Consider the following 16833-nt stretch of genomic DNA (forward strand, 5'->3'; position numbering starts at 1 on the left):
TTTTAACACAGGCCTGACACCAAACAAACACTTTTAACACAGGCCTGACACCAAACAAACACTTTTAACACAGGCCTGACACCAAACAAACACTTTTAACACAGGCCTGACACCAAACAAACACTTTTAACACAGGCCTAACACCAAACAAACACTTTTAACACAGGCCTGACACCAAACAAACACTTTTAACACAGGCCTAACACCAAACAAACACTTTTAACACAGGCCTGACACCAAACAAACACTTAACACAGGCCTAACACCAAACAAACACTTAACACAGGCCTAACACCAAACAAACACTTTTAACACAGGTCTAACACCAAACAAACACTTTTAACACAGGCCTGACACCAAACAAACACTTAACACAGGCCTGACACCAAACAAACACTTAACACAGGCCTAACACCAAACAAACACTTAACACAGGCCTAACACCAAACAAACACTTTTAACACAGGCCTAACACCAAACAAACACTTTTAACACAGGCCTGACACCAAACAAACACTTAACACAGGCCTAACACCAAACAAACACTTAACACAGGCCTAACACCAAACAAACACTTAACACAGGCCTAACACCAAACAAACACTTAACACAGGCCTAACACCAAACAAACACTTTTAACACAGGCCTAACACCAAACAAACACTTAACACAGGCCTAACACCAAACAAACACTTAACACAGGCCTGACACCAAACAAACACTTAACACAGGCCTAACACCAAACAAACACTTTTAACACAGGCCTAACACCAAACAAACACTTTTAACACAGGCCTAACACCAAACAAACACTTTTAACACAGGCCTAACACCAAACAAACACTTTTAACACAGGCCTAACACCAAACAAACACTTTTAACACAGGCCTAACACCAAACAAACACTTTTAACACAGGCCTAACACCAAACAAACACTTTTAACACAGGCCTAACACCAAACAAACACTTTTAACACAGGCCAGGCCCTGATGTTACCTAATATCCCAGCAATAATATTTCAATTTGCTCAACTTGCCATTGGCTCAGCCATTGTCTCAACGTACCCCACAACAAACATTTTCAATATATAAGCCCACACAGCTACACGATGCGCTTTCATGCTAATGTAGGTTCAGGACGTCAAATTAAAGCTTATAGAGAGCCCAACTGATGTATAGAACAGCCTAATGATCTACTTTGGTTTAGATCCAAGCATCACAAAACCTCTAACACACAGACTTCCTTCACAGACTCCATGAGATTAACTCTTCCCAAGTATTTGGTGAAATGATAAATTTTTGTTTATGGTTTCCTGGAAACAAAGATGGCTCAACTTACCCCTTGGGCTCAACTTACCCCACTCTCAACCAACAGTTTGAGCATGTTATCTAGTCAAAGGGTGTGGTTTCTGAGAGGACCAATGTGAAACAAGTTGGCAAAGTCAATGGTGGCAGTTGGCAATGTTGGAATGCTTTTCTCACTTGGTTACATTCCAAATACCTGAGAGCTCAGTCAGCTGTCTGTCTCTATTTAGTATTCAGTATTCTGGAGTCAAAGGTGTGGTTTGTACTGTAGCTGCTAATGTCTGATCTGTATCAAAGCCTCTTCTTTTTGGGGTTGCAGTTTTGTACATCTGGTGTAGATGATCATTGTGTTTCTGGCTCTGTTGGGAGATGGAGTCCGAGGTATAAGGTGTGGTTGTGAGCTACAGCTCTTCCTGTTAGAATGAAAGCAGATCATCTGGTGTAGATGATCATTTTGGCTGTGTTTCTGGCTCTGTTGGGAGATGGAGTCCGAGGTATAAGGTGTGGTTGTGAGCTACAGCTCTTCCTGTTAGAATGAAAGCAGATCATCTGGTGTAGATGATCATTTTGGCTGTGTTTCTGGCTCTGTTGGGAGATGGAGTCCGAGGTATAAGGTGTGGTTGTGAGCTACAGCTCTTCCTGTTAGAATGAAAGCAGATCATCTGGTGTAGATTATCATTTTGGCTGTGTTTCTGGCTCTGTTGGGAGATGGAGTCCGAAGTATAAGGTGTGGTTGTGAGCTACAGCTCTTCCTGATAGAATGAAAGCAGATCATCTGGTGTAGATGATCATTTTGGCTGTGTTTCTGGCTCTGTTGGGAGATGGAGTCCGAGGTATAAGGTGTGGTTGTGAGCTACAGCTCTTCCTGTTAGAATGAAAGCAGATCATCTGGTGTAGATGATCATTTTGGCTGTGTTTCTGGCTCTGTTGGGAGATGGAGTCCGAGGTATAAGGTGTGGTTGTGAGCTACAGCTCTTCCTGTTAGAATGAAAGCAGATCATCTGGTGTAGATGATCATTTTGGCTGTGTTTCTGGCTCTGTTGGGAGATGGAGTCCGAGGTATAAGGTGTGGTTGTGAGCTACAGCTCTTCCTGTTAGAATGAAAGCAGATCATCTGGTGTAGATGATAATTTTGGCTGTGTTTCTGGCTCTGTTGGGAGATGGAGTCCGAGGTATAAGGTGTGGTTGTGAGCTACATGTTAGAATGAAAGCAGACCATCTGGTGTAGATGATCATTTTGGCTGTGTTTCTGGCTCTGTTGGGAGATGGAGTCCGAGGTATTAGGTGTGGTTGTGAGCTACAGCTCTTCCTGTTAGAATGAAAGCAGATCATCTGGTGTAGATGATCATTTTGGCTGTGTTTCTGGCTCTGTTGGGAGATGGAGTCCGAGGTATAAGGTGTGGTTGTGAGCTACAGCTCTTCCTGTTAGAATGAAAGCAGATCATCTGGTGTAGATGATCATTTTGGCTGTGTTTCTGGCTCTGTTGGGAGATGGAGTCCGAAGTATAAGGTGTGGTTGTGAGCTACAGCTCTTCCTGTTAGAATGAAAGCAGATCATCTGGCAGAGGATTGGGGGATGAGCCATGGTGTTTATGTGATGGAGGGAGTGTGTGTGGAGGTGTTAAAGTGTGTGTGTGTGTGTGTGTGTGTGTGTGTGTGTGTGTGTGTGTGTGTGTGTGTGTGTATGTGTATGGTTATTTAAAAGTTGGTGGTGTATTCTCAATGTGTGTGTATTGGTGTGTGGTTATTTAAAAGTTGGTGGTGTGTTCTCAATGTGTGTGTATTTGTGTTGTGTGTCCGTGACTTGTGAGTGTGTGTGCATGAATACGTGTGTGTGAGTTATATGTGGGAGGACTGGAGCCTCACAGGCACCCTTGAGTAAAGTCACATTCTGTGGTGCAAATGGAGCATGAATTCCCTCTAATCCCAGCAGCAGAGTGAGTTATCCCAATGTGCACAAAGTGAGTTAAACCAACTTAGTTATTTGCAGTGACTGAAAATATTATTTTCTTCAACCCTCTCTTTGTCTCCCACACGTTGCCACATGAGGCCCACACTTTCACGCGTTCTCATGTTCACTCACACATTCCATACACACCATAAACAACACAAACACACATGCACGCATGCACACACACAAACACACACAGTCAGGGTCAGACCAGAGATGACCTTGATGCTGTGAATCAGACAGACAGGCACGTTGAGGGGCCACCTCTTGTCCAGTCAGGACCCCACGACACAGCCCACCCACCCTATAAAGACCCCCACATGATTTGCACAGGAGGGAGGAAGTGTGTGTGTGTGTGTGTGTGTGTGGGGGGGGGATGACTGCAATCTGATACATCTCTCAGATGTAATCGATCTATACATACCCTCTGTAATCAACATAATGGAGAATGTAACACAAACAAACCATCACCGTGACCCCGTGTTGATTTCCCCCCCTCCTCCCCCCTCCCCCTCCTCCCACCTTTATCCCTCTTTCCTCTCCCCCCTCCTCTCTTTTTCAGTTAGTGTAAATGAAAGACAGATGAATACCCCCCTTAGGATTTCATGGTGGCTGGTTCAATGGGAAGCTGATTATGTTTGCTGTGTAGTGGACCTTCTACAGTAGGGCCTCTGTTTGATCCAAAATGGCCTCCTTGTTTCAAGGTGGCTGGTTCAGCAGGGAGCTGTTTCACAGGAGGTTGTTGGCATCTTAATTGGGGTGAACGGGCTCGTGGTAATGGCTGGAGCAGAGTAAGTGGAATGGTATCACGTACATCAAACACATGCTTTCCAGGTGTTTGATGCCATTCCATTTGCACCGTTCCGGACATTATTATGAGCCGTCCTCATAATTATGCCTCCTGTGCTGTTTATGTTTTCTGTGTAGTGGACCCTCTACAGTAGGGCTCTGTTTGATCCAAAATGGCCTCCTGGTTTTGGAGGGAAAGGGTGAAGTTGCCCATTAGATACTGATCTAAGTGGCAAGAGAAGAAAGATAACTTTATTCTGATGGGGGGTTCACTTTTTGTGGATTTCTTTATTTTTTTATTACAGTTTAAATGTTTACAAATGAGATGCGCTGGAATTAAAGCATCTTCCAAAAATGAACACTCAGATCATAGTGATATTATGTCTGATCTCTCAAACAATGTAAAGTATCTATAGATGTAATCTGGAGCCAAGCGTGTTGATTTTTAATCTGAGGGTATCCTGCTATTGCCACGCTTGTTGAATTATGCAAGGGAACGTGACAACAACAGTAATTCATGAGGCAGTCTAGACAGCGTTGGTGAGTGCAGGTAGGATAGACCAACCTTTTGGTGTTTGCAGCCCGGTTCCACCCCTGTACATTGAAGGGAGTGAGGGAGAGTGAACGTAATTCCCTGAGGAGTTTGATTTCCAGCAGGTATTTGGAATGTAAAGCAAGGCTCCTGCCGGAGATAGAGCTCTCCTTTGTGTTAACTTTCCACTGGATTCAAAAAATGACAAGAAAAAGGAGGATGCTCATTTATTTCTTACTCCTTGATTTAACTGTTGGGGGGTTGTTGCTTTAGTTATGGACATGGTTCTGATTCCAGTAAGGTTCTGAGCTCACTACTCAGCATTGGGGAGCAATAGATGTCATCTTGCAAAGTGTTAGCAGCTTTTCAACCTTGCCCTCTGCCTTGTTGAGAGAGAGAGACTCCTGGTATCACTGAATAAAAATATCACATTTAAAGTGTTGGTCCCATGAAATGAAAGAAGATGCCATATCTCTGTCCAGTGTCTGTGTTCTTTTGCCCATCATAATCCTTTCTTTTTATTGGCCAGTCTGGGATATGGCTTTTTCTTTGAAACTCTGCCTCAACAGGCCTCAACAGGCCAGCATCCCGGAGTCACCTCCTCACTGTTGACATTGAGACTGGTGTTTTGGGGGTACTATTTAATGAAGCTGCCTGTTGAGGACTTGTGAGGTGTCTGTTTCTCAAACCAGACACTCTAATGTACTTGTCGTCTTGCTCAGTTGTGCACTGGGGCCTCCCACTTCTCTTTCTATTCTGGTTAGAGACAGTTTTTCACTGTTCTGTGAAGGGAGTAGTACACAGCATTGTACAAGATCATCAGTTTCTTGGCAATTTCTCGCATGGAATAGCCTTCATTTCTCAGAACAAGAATAGACTGACAAGTTTCAGAAGAAAGGTCTTTGTTTCTGTCCATTTTGAGCCTGTAATCGAACCCACAAATGCTGATGCTCCAGATACTCAACTAGTCTAAAGAAGGACAGTTTTATTGCTTCTTTAATCAGGACAACAGTTTTCAGCTGTGCTAACATAATTGCCAAAGATTTTCTAATGATCAATTAGCCTTTTAAAATGATAAACTTGGATTAGCTAACAAAACGTGGCATTGAAACACAGGAGTGATGGCTGCTGATAATGGGCCTCTGTACGCCTATGTAGATATTCCATAAAAAACAATAGTCATTTACAACATCAACAATGTCTACACTGTATTTCTGATCAATTTGATGTTATTTTAATGGACAAAAAATGTGCTTTTCTTTAAAAAAACAAGGACATTTCTAAGTGACCCCAAACTTAAGTTGTGTAGGTAATAGGGTGCCATTTGCTTCACAGCCTGTTACTAGGGCAACGTTCCTGGATTTAATCAGGTCCATTTGCACAATACAATCCATCCAATCCTCTCTCAAACAGCCCCAATCCATCTCTCAAACAGCCCCAATCCATCCAATCCTCTCTCAAACAGCCCCAATCCATCCAATCCTCTCTCAAACAGCCCCAATCCATCCAATCCTCTCTCAAACAACCCCAATCCATCCAATCCTCTCTCAAACAGCCCCAATCCATCCAATCCTCTCTCAAACAGCCCCAATCCATCCAATCCTCTCTCAAACAGCCCCAATCCATCCAATCCTCTCTCAAACAGCCCCAATCCATCCAATCCTCTCTCAAACAGCCCCAATCCATCCAATCCTCTCTCAAACAACCCCAATCCATCCAATCCTCTCTCAAACAGCCCCAATCCATCCAATCCTCTCTCAAACAGCCCCAATCCATCCAATCCTCTCTCAAACAGCCCCAATCCATCCATTCCTCTCTCAAACAGCCCCAATCCATCCAATCCTCTCTCAAACAGCCCCAATCCATCCAATCCTCTCTCAAACAGCCCCAATCCATGCAATCCTCTCTCAAACAGCCCCAATCCATCCAATCCTCTCTCAAACAGCCCCAATCCATCCAATCCTCTCTCAAACAGCCCCAATCCATCCATTCCTCTCTCAAACAGCCCCAATCCATCCATTCCTCTCTCAAACAGCCCCAATCCATCCAATCCTCTCTCAAACAACCCCAATCCATCCAATCCTCTCTCAAACAGCCCCAATCCATCCAATGCACCATGTTACTGCCGAAGACATTCTACAGAAACCAAGCCAAACCAATAAAACGGCATTAAGTGAGAACAACGTGGCACCATTCAATGTTAATCTGAGCGCTAAGTGGGTGAGTTAAAGGTGAAGAATGCCAGTGATGTGAGATGGGAGGGAGGAGTTTCATTGACAGGGGATTAAGGAGATAGCTCCGTGCATGGTGTAGGGAGGCTTGGGGCGTTGCGTGAGTTCACTTTTGAGGAAGACAATGTCTTGAGGAAGACTGACTGTCTTGGGTTATCTTGAGGCTCTCTCTCTCCTTTTCAGGAAGACTGACTGTCTTGGGCTGTCTAGAGTCTCTCTCCCTCCTTTTGAGGAAGACTGACTGTCTTGGGTTATCTTGAGGCTCTCTCTCTCCTTTTCAGGAAGACTGACTGTCTTGGGTTATCTTGAGGCTATCTCTCTCTCCACCTGAGGAAGACTGACTGTCTTGGGCTGTCTTGAGGCTCTCTCTCTCCTTTTTGAGGAAGACTGACTGTCTTGGGTTATCTTGAGGCTCTCTCTCTCTCCGCCTGAGGAAGACTGACTGTCTTGGGCTGTCTTGAGGCTCTCTCTCTCTCTCTCCTTTTGAGGAAGACTGACTGTCTTGGGCTGTCTAGAGGCTCCCTCTCTCTCCTTTTGAGGAAGACTGACTGTCTTGGGCTGTCTAGAGGCTCTCTCTCTCTCCTCCTGAGGAAGACTGACTGTCTTGGTTTATCTTGAGGCTCTCTCTCTCTCCTCCTGAGGAAGACTGACTGTCTTGGTTTATCTTGAGGCTCTCTTTCTCTCCGCCTGAGGAAGACTGACTGTCTTGGGTTATCTTGAGGCTATCTCTCTCCACCTGAGGAACTGACTGTCTTGAGGCTCTCTCTCTCGCCGTCTGAGGAAGACGGCTGAGTGTTTTGCTGGTTGTAATAGAGTTCCTAACTATATAGTGCAGAATCCATCTGAAAGCTTCGCCCCGATACAGTGAAATCATCACTCATAACCAATTGACTTTACCCATGATGTTTGTGTCTCTCTTTGCCAATAGCATTAGATTTTATTGTGCCTTGTCCAATCTAACCACCTGTAACTGATACGCTGGGCTGTGTGCCTGCACAGATAGACACAGAGGGTTACGCCCTTGGAAAGAGAGTGGATAATCTCTTCCAACTGATTTTTATTACCCTGCCGTCTACAATTAAACGATTTACGTGCTGAGTAGGGGCGTGTGTGAGGTCATAAGCACACACACACACACACACACATGTTCAAACACTCCCCCTTCTCCCTCACACACACATCTGTTTCCCCGTCGGACTGTGTCCTGCTCCAACACTTTAAACATTTAATCAGTGATCCCCAACAGACGTTCCAGCAGCAGAACACACAGCCAGCCAGCCAGCCAGCCAGCCAGCCAGCCAACCAGCCAGCCAGCCAGCCAGCCAACCAGCCAGCCAGCCAGCCAACCAGCCAGTCAGTCTAGGGGGTCCAGCCTATCTGCTCCGGGCTTCTTTCTCATATTCCTGCCCAGTTTGATCCATATACCGTACCTACCCTGCCTCTCAATATTATAGCCATATACTTAATGTCCCACTGGGCACACACTGGTTGAATCAACGTTGTTTCCACGTCATTTAAATGAAATTACATTGAACCAACGTGGAATTGACGTGGGGGTGTATGTGCCTCAGCTTTGCTGTCTTTACATGACTAAACCCTTGTTCTAAGGATTCACACACAATGAGGGCAGGAGTCTGCATGAGAGCATAACTGACCTTGTCTGGCCCGTCACCATGACAACGTCATTACAGCTCCGTTGTTTAGCACCTGCTAAGACAGTCCGTAGTACACAATGCTAAGCCACACACTCATACACAAATCAGGCTAGACCAGAGAGGCTCAGGGACTAGCTAACACGATTAAACATTACAACAGAGTGTGATTTGGATGGAAGGACACAATGTCCTTTTTGTTGAGAGGAAAGCGTGTGTGAAAGGACATGAAGACACAAACACACACAGGGAGGGTCAAACAACGTTTTGAGGCTCTACAGGGAGATAGTTGTGTGAAAGGACATGAAGGGTACTGGTCTTTCAATGTACTGGGGCTTGTCAAACAGAGTAGAGGCCAAACACAACTGGGGGAAACAGTAGCGATGTAGCTAGAAGGCCATTTCATGTGAGAGTAGAAGGTGGGTACTATAATGATATGCATTAAAATATAACGTTTTCTATTTAAGTGTCTTCACCTTAAACACAGGAAGTGGCACTCCAGGGCAACATTTTCCTCCACATTATAATTTGCAAATGTATGAGATATTCTTTATTCCTCCAACCTCAGTTTTCTGTCTGACCTCCGCCTGACCTCCGCCTTTTCCCACCAGCACCAGAAAATGAAAGAAAGGTCGCCAGTAGGAAAAAGCGAAACCAGAATACTGTAGAACTGGACATTTGCTTGCGAATCCACAGGGAAAACACAATTATTGAACTGAAAACAAATTGTCTTTATTTGAAGTCTCTTTCCCAGCCCACACACACACGCACCCACACACACGCACCCACACACACACGCACCCACACGCACCCACACACGCACCCACACCCACACACGCACCCACACACACACACCCACACACGCACCCACACACACACACACGCACACACGCACACACGCACCCACACACACACACGCACCCACACACACACACACGCACCCACACACACACACACGCACGCACCCACACGCACACATGCACACACACATTTGAAACACACACACACACATTTGAAGTCTACCTCACTTAGCCCTAACCAACCCACAGGAAACCACACATCTCAGAGTGACAGGGATACATGGTGCCCATACACTCCCATCAGGTTCCAAGCTGCTGACAGAAAACAGACGTCATGCTTCGGTTTCTCCACACACAGCACACGCCCGGGAGTATTGAATGATCTCTGGTGAAGTCAGTACATAATGCCCTTGGTGAGGTTTGGCGGGAACACTTAACCTCCTAATTTCAGCCTCACAAATAACATGATCCCAAGTCTATCATGGATAGGTTAACCGTTATTCCCATCATAGATACAATTAACAAACAATGATGAGCTTATCAGCATTTATAATACTTATTGCATCATATCAACTGGCATTTCCCTTGACTTAACACCCCCCAAAAAGTAGGTTGGTCCTTCAGTTGGTTCTACCAACTACAGTCTACTCTCTCCCTCCCTGTGCGCCAAAAACAATACATCTGTTATCTCCTAACGTCTCTTTACACCCCTTTTCTCCCTCCCTCCCTCCCTCCCTCCCTCCCTCCCTCCCTCCCTCCCTCCCTCCCTCCCTCCCTCCCTCCCTCCCTCCCTCCCTCCCTCCCTCCCTCCCTCCCTCCCTCCCTCACCTCTCCCTCCCTCCCTCCCTCACCTCTCCCTCCCTCCCTCCCTCACCTCTCTCTCTCCCACTTCCCAGGACATGGAGGGCACGTCTAAACCTGCCTCTCATTCGGCCACGACAACAGCCAATAAAAGCCAGGCTTGTTGCCTGGGTGGCGGTGGAAATTCAATAAGTCAATTGTCATCTATTTGAAGCCGGAGAGGAAAAGCCTTAAGGTTTTCCAGACATTTCCTGAGGGAGGGATGGAGGGAGGGGATTAGGTGAAACAGAGGTGGTAGAAGTAGGAAAGGGGTTAGCCTAGGTAGAAGAAAGGGGGAGAGTGGAGGAGAGGGAGGTTGGAAGTTTGGTGGAAGAGAGGTTGGTGGAAGAGAGGGAAGGAGAGGAGAGAGGGGAGGGTAGGGAGGGGGGAGTGGGTTACCCAAAATAGCGAAACATTCCAATACATCCCCCCTTGTCTTGTCCCTAAAAGAGGGCATATAAAGAGTGTTTGTGCTTGGACACTACATACCCCATTCCTTCAGGTTCAAAGGTCTTGCTGGGGGATGAAGGATCAGGGGGAACCAGCCCCCTGGCTGTGGAGCAGTTTGAAGTAGGCTTTGTGTAGCCAGGACGGTGTGTGAGGAGTAGGGGGAACGTGAATGGGACAGTGTTGGGGAACGAGGTCTTTGGGAAGAGACTGTCATGTAAAACCTCTATGATCTTAACAATGGTGGCAGATATTTTATTTTCCCTCAAACTGAATAACATGAAAACATAGATTATATTATTATAGATAATGCAAGACATTAGTGAAACCGTATTTTCTGTACATTTATGGACAGTGAACAGTATGTTTGTATATAGGCCATGTGCGTGGGTGTGTGCGTACTTGCGTGTGTGTAAGGTCCAGTGGATGACCTGCTATTGTTTCTTATACAAACACTATGCTCCTCTCTAAACCCAAAGCAGCTGTTTCTGACTACAGCTCTGAATACGCTCCAAAACACTCCAATACACTCCAAAACACTCCAATACACTCCAATACACTGCAATACACTGCAATACACTGCAATGCACTGCAATACACTCAAATACATCTCAATACACTTCGATACACTCTTATACACCAATACACTTCATACAATACAATACACTCCAATGTACGCCGATACTCTCCAATACATTCCTAAACTCTAATACACGTCATACACTCCAATACACCCCAATACAGCCCAATACACTCAAATGCATCCCAATACACGTCAATACTCACCAATACATTCCTATACTCTAATACACTTCATACACCCCAATACACTCCAAAACACTGTAATACACTACAATACACCCCAATACACCCCCAAACACTCCAATATACTCCAATACATGCTTATACACAGCAATACACCCCGGTGCACTCATATACTCCAATATAACCCAATACACTTCAATACACTCCAATACAATCCAATACACTTCAATACACCCCTATACTCCAAACACTTCAATACCCTGCAATATACTCCAATACTCCAAATAATCCAATACACTCCAATACACTTCAATCAGGTGAAATGTATACATATTGGAATTCACCCTCTCTTGAGTTTTTTATGAATTTAGGTTCTCAAACTTTCCCCTAAATGTGTTTAGTCAGGAAACATCAGGGACGTTGAATGCCAGGGACATCAAATGCCAGGGACATTGAATGCCAAGGACATTGAATGCCAGGGACATCGAATGCCAGGGACATCGAATGCCAGGGACATTGAATGCCAGGGACATCGAATGCCAGGGACATTGAATGCCAGGGACATTGAATGCCAGGGACATCGATGCCAGGGACATTGAATGCCAGGGACATCGAATGCCAGGGACATCAAATGTCAGGGACATTGAATGCCAGGGACATCGAATGCCAGGGACATTGGCTTTAAAGTGCAGTCAGACGTCGGCGCATTGTGGTTTGTTTGAATCCCGGGCCCTATTCCCTTCACAACAGACAACAGCCAGTAATTCACCAAGGTGTTTATGCTAGCCTAGCTCAGTGCTGTGACGTCTGTATCCAGTTGGTGGTGTGTTGTAATTCCAGAGTGCTTCAGACTTTCCTTCTGCCTCAGAGAACATGGAACCCATTAGTCCTTCCAGCCTGGGTAAAACAAGACCTTTGGGTTCCTCTAGTTAAATGGAATACCAATTAAGGCCTAATTTAATTCAATATGTATTACGTTTCAGACAGGAAAAGGGTTTATTGAGGACAGCTTTATTCACGCTGCATGCCTTTTCTTGTGAGAACCAAACGTGTTAGGCTAGGAGTGTGAAGCTAACGAGAAGGCTACACCAGAGGAACCATTGTGTGGATAACAAAGTGCCTTTCAATATTCTGGTGAGCATGGCATCCCAACCGGCTACACCAAGGAAGTCCATTTTCAGAAAGAGTACGCTGAAGTGATTTTCAGAAAGAGCATGCTAGTTTGAGATGCATTTGTCCCTAAACACTGATTTGGGGCCAGTTCTCGTTTTGGCCTCCTAAAAGTTGAAAGCTGATCCTAGATCTGTAATTAAAGCCTGTGTCAGAATGCATACTAAATGCATAAAGCATTTGAAGAGACATTGAGATGTGTAATTCATCCTTCATTCGGGCACCATGTTGCCTTTGTGCCAGAGGGTTCCCTCTCCAAGGCTGCTTAGACATCCAACAGACACAAAACATGGATGTGTGTGCAGTTGTAGTACACTTTCCCTTTCTCTCTCCCTCTTTCTTACTGTGTTTGTTTGTTTGTTTGTGTTTGTTTGTTTGTTTGTATCTCTCTCTCTCTCAAATACATTTTGTTCAGGTGTACGTCATACTCAAGGGAAAGTGAAAACCAACAGCACATTTGGGAATGTTTTGTGTGTGTTGTCCAAGGTCGTAACATGGCATAAGTTATATCTACTAGACATAAACTGCGTTCAATAGTCAGGGGTTGAAGGCTTGAAAGGCCAGTTGGAGACATTATCTATCCCAAAGATCAGTGCATACTTGAGTTTCATCTCCCTCACCTCCTCACCCCTCCTCCCCCCCTCTCCTCACCCCACCTCCCCTCACCTCCTCACCCCTCCTCCCCCCCTCTCCTCACCCCTCCTCCCCCCCTCTCCTCACCCCACCTCCCCTCACCTCCTCACCCCTCCTCCCCCCCTCTCCTCACCCCACCTCCCCTCACCTCCTCACCCCTCCTCCTCCCCTCTCCTCACCCCTCCTCCCTCCCCTCTCCTCACCCCACCTCCCTGCAGCTCCCCACAGTGCAGAGGAAATATCCGCCAGCTCAGAGAAGCCTGAGATTGAACTTCACTCAACTCTCTAGTTCTCCCCTTTAAAACTGCAACTTAAAGTGGGCACAGCCTGTGTTCACAGTAAAGGCACACCAGAAGTTGCACGGAATTTTCACCACATCCAGGTTTGCGCTCAGCAGACCTGACATTGGCTCAGTGTCGAAAAACATGAGGGAACATTGCTCCTCCCCCTTTCCACCCTTACACCACCTGCAAACTGGCCTGTTTTAATTAAAGCTATATTTGTCAAGTCATACAATTCTTTATCTTCCCTTTTTCTCTCTCTTTTCTTCCCTCTATCTTTTCCCCTATCTCTCCCCCCCCTAAGGTCTTTCCCTCTATTGCACTATTGCAGACACGCAGGGTCATCACGATAGTTTTTGAGTGACAGGCTGTGAAGTTCAAGTTTTTGTTAATTTAAGGATTATTTGGATAGTGTCCGCATACACACTTCCCCCTCGTCCTCATCCTCATCCTATGCAATACTGCATTATCCTAGACCCCGAACCCCTTACCCCATGCATCAAAACACCAGACACTACTCCAGACTTTACTTTCCTTACAGCCATTCCATGTATGCTAGCAAGTTCAAATGAGAGGAAAAACATACCATTCAGAATAATGAAAATGCACAACAGAAGAAAAGGAATCACACAAGAAACTCTACTGTCTGCTTTTAATACTATTCTTAATGCTATTCTTAATACTATTCTTAATACTATTCTTAATACTATTCTTAATGCTTTTCTTAATACTATTCTTAATACTATTCTTAATGCTATTCTTAATGCTATTCTTAATGCTATTCTTAATGCTATTCTTAATGCTATTCTTAATGCTATTCTTAACACTATTCTTAACGCTATTCTTATTGCTATTCTTAACACTATTCTTAACACTGTTCTTAATGCTGTTCTTAATACTATTCTTAATACTATTCTTAATGCTATTCTTAATGCTATTCTTAATACTATTCTTAATGCTATTCTTAATGCTATTCTTAACGCTATTCTTAACACTATTCTTAACGCTATTCTTAACGCTATTCTTAATGCTATTCTTAACACTAATCTTAACGCAATTCTTAATGCTATTCTTAATGCTATTCTTAATACTATTCATAACACTATTCTTAACACTATTCGTAATGCTATTCTTAATGCTATTCTTAACACTATTCTTATTGCTATTCTTAACACTATTCTTAATGCTATTCTTAACACTATTCTTAACACTATTCTTAACACTATTCTTAATGCTATTCTTAATGCTATTCTTAATACTATTCTTAATGCTATTCTTAATGCTATTCTTAATACTATTCTTAATACTATTCTTAACACTATTCTTAATGCTATTCTTAATGCTATTCTTAACACTATTCTTAATGCTATTCTTAACAAACATCCTCAGCCAAGCATCCAACAGTCTATAGAATAAAAAATGCTCTTCTTTCACAAAACACACAAACATAAACTCAGCAAAAAAAGAAACGTCCCGTCACTGTCAACTGCATTTATTTTCAGCAAACAGAACGTGTGTAAATATTTGCATGAACATAGCAAGATTCAACAACTGAGACATAAACTGAACAAGTTCCACAGACATGTGACTAACACAAGTGGAAAAAATGAACAAAGGGGGGTCAAAATGAACAAAGGAGGGGGGGGGGGGTCAAAATGAACAAAGGGGGGTCAAAATGAACAAAGGAGGGGGGGGGGGTCAAAATGAACAAAGGGGGGTCAAAATGAACAAAGGAGGGGGGGGGGGGGGGGTCAAAATGAACAAAGGGTAAAAGTAACAGTCAGTATCTGGTGTGGCCACCAGCTGCATATCCTACTCATGGACAGCACCAGATTTCCCAGTTCTTGCTGTGAGATGTTACCCTACTCTTCCACCAAGGCACCTGCAAGTTCCGCGGACATTCCTGGGTGGAATGGCCCTAGCCCTCACCCTCCGATCCAACAGGTCCCAGACGTGCTCAATGGGATTGAGATATGGGCTCTTCGCTTGCCATGGCAGAACACTGACATTCCTGTCTTGCAGGAAATCACGCACAGAACGAGCAGTATGGCTGGTGGCATTGTCATGCTGGAGGGTCATGTCAGGATTTTTTATTTTATTTGTTTATTTGACCTTTATTTAACTAGGCAAGTCAGTTAAGAACAAATTCTTATTTTCAATGACAGCCTAGGAACAGTGGGTTAACTGCCTGTTCAGGGGCAGAACGGCAGATTTGTACCTTGTCAGCTCGGGGAATTGAACTTGCAACCTTCCGGTTACTAGTCCAACGCTCTAACCCTGCCGCCCCAATGAGCCTGCAGGAAGTGTACCACATGAGGGAGGAGGGTGTCTTCCCTGTAACGCACAGCATTGAGATTGCCTGCAATGACAACAAGCTCAGTCCTATGATGCTGTGATACACCGCCCCAGACCATGACGGACCCTCCACCTCCAAAATGGATCCCGCTCCAGAGTACAGGCCTCGGTCATTCCTTCGACGATAAACCGGAATCCGACCATCACCTCTGGTGAGACAAAACCGCGACTCGTCAGAGAAGAGCACTTTTTGCCAGTCCTGTCTGGTCCAGCAACGGTGGGTTTGTGCTCATAGGCAACGTTGTTGCCGGTGATGTCTGGTGAGGACCTGCCTTACAACAGGCCTTACAAGCCCTCAGTCCAGCCTCTCTCAGCCTATTGCGGACAGTCTGGGCACTGATGGATGGATTGTGCATTCCTGGTGTAACTCGGGCAGTTGTTGTTGCCATCCTGTACCTGTCCCACAGGTGTGATGTTCAGATGTACAGATCCTGTGCAGGTGTTGTTACACGTGGTCTGCCACTGCGAGGACGATCAGCTGTCCGTCCTGTAGCGCTGTCTTAGGCGTCTCACAGTACAGACATTGCAATTTATTGCCCTGGATACATCTGCAGTCCTCATGCCTCCTTGCAGCATGCCTAAGGCACATTCACGCAGATGAGCAGGGACCCTGGGCATCTTTCTTTTGGTGTTTTTCAGAGTCAGTAGAAAGGCCTCTTTAGTGTCCTAAGTTTTCATAACTGTGACCTTAATTGCCTTCCGTCTGTAAGCTGTTAGTGTCTTAACGACCGTTCCTCAGTTGCATGTTCCTTAATTGTTTATGGTTCATTGAACAAGCATGGGAAACAGTGTTTAAACCTTTTACAATGAAGTCCTGTGAAGTTATTTTAATTTTTACGAATTATCTTTGAAAGACAGGGTCCTGAAAAAGGGATGTTTGTTTTTTTGCTGAGTTTACAAAGAGCGAGGGAAGCAAAAATTTTTACTCACCAGCAATTTCCTGAGGAATTTGGAAAGTAAATTTTTAAAAACCTGCCCTGTCTGAAAATCACAATGGCTGCTTTGAGCCTCTCAGCTGGAACAGTGGTGCCACCTGCCAGGAGGAAAAGAATCCCTTCTTTCTTCATCCCTTCTTCCTTATC

The sequence above is a fragment of the Oncorhynchus clarkii genome, unplaced genomic scaffold (genome assembly GCF_045791955.1).
Source record: "Oncorhynchus clarkii lewisi isolate Uvic-CL-2024 unplaced genomic scaffold, UVic_Ocla_1.0 unplaced_contig_4840_pilon_pilon, whole genome shotgun sequence".
Classification (NCBI taxonomy): domain Eukaryota; kingdom Metazoa; phylum Chordata; class Actinopteri; order Salmoniformes; family Salmonidae; genus Oncorhynchus; species Oncorhynchus clarkii.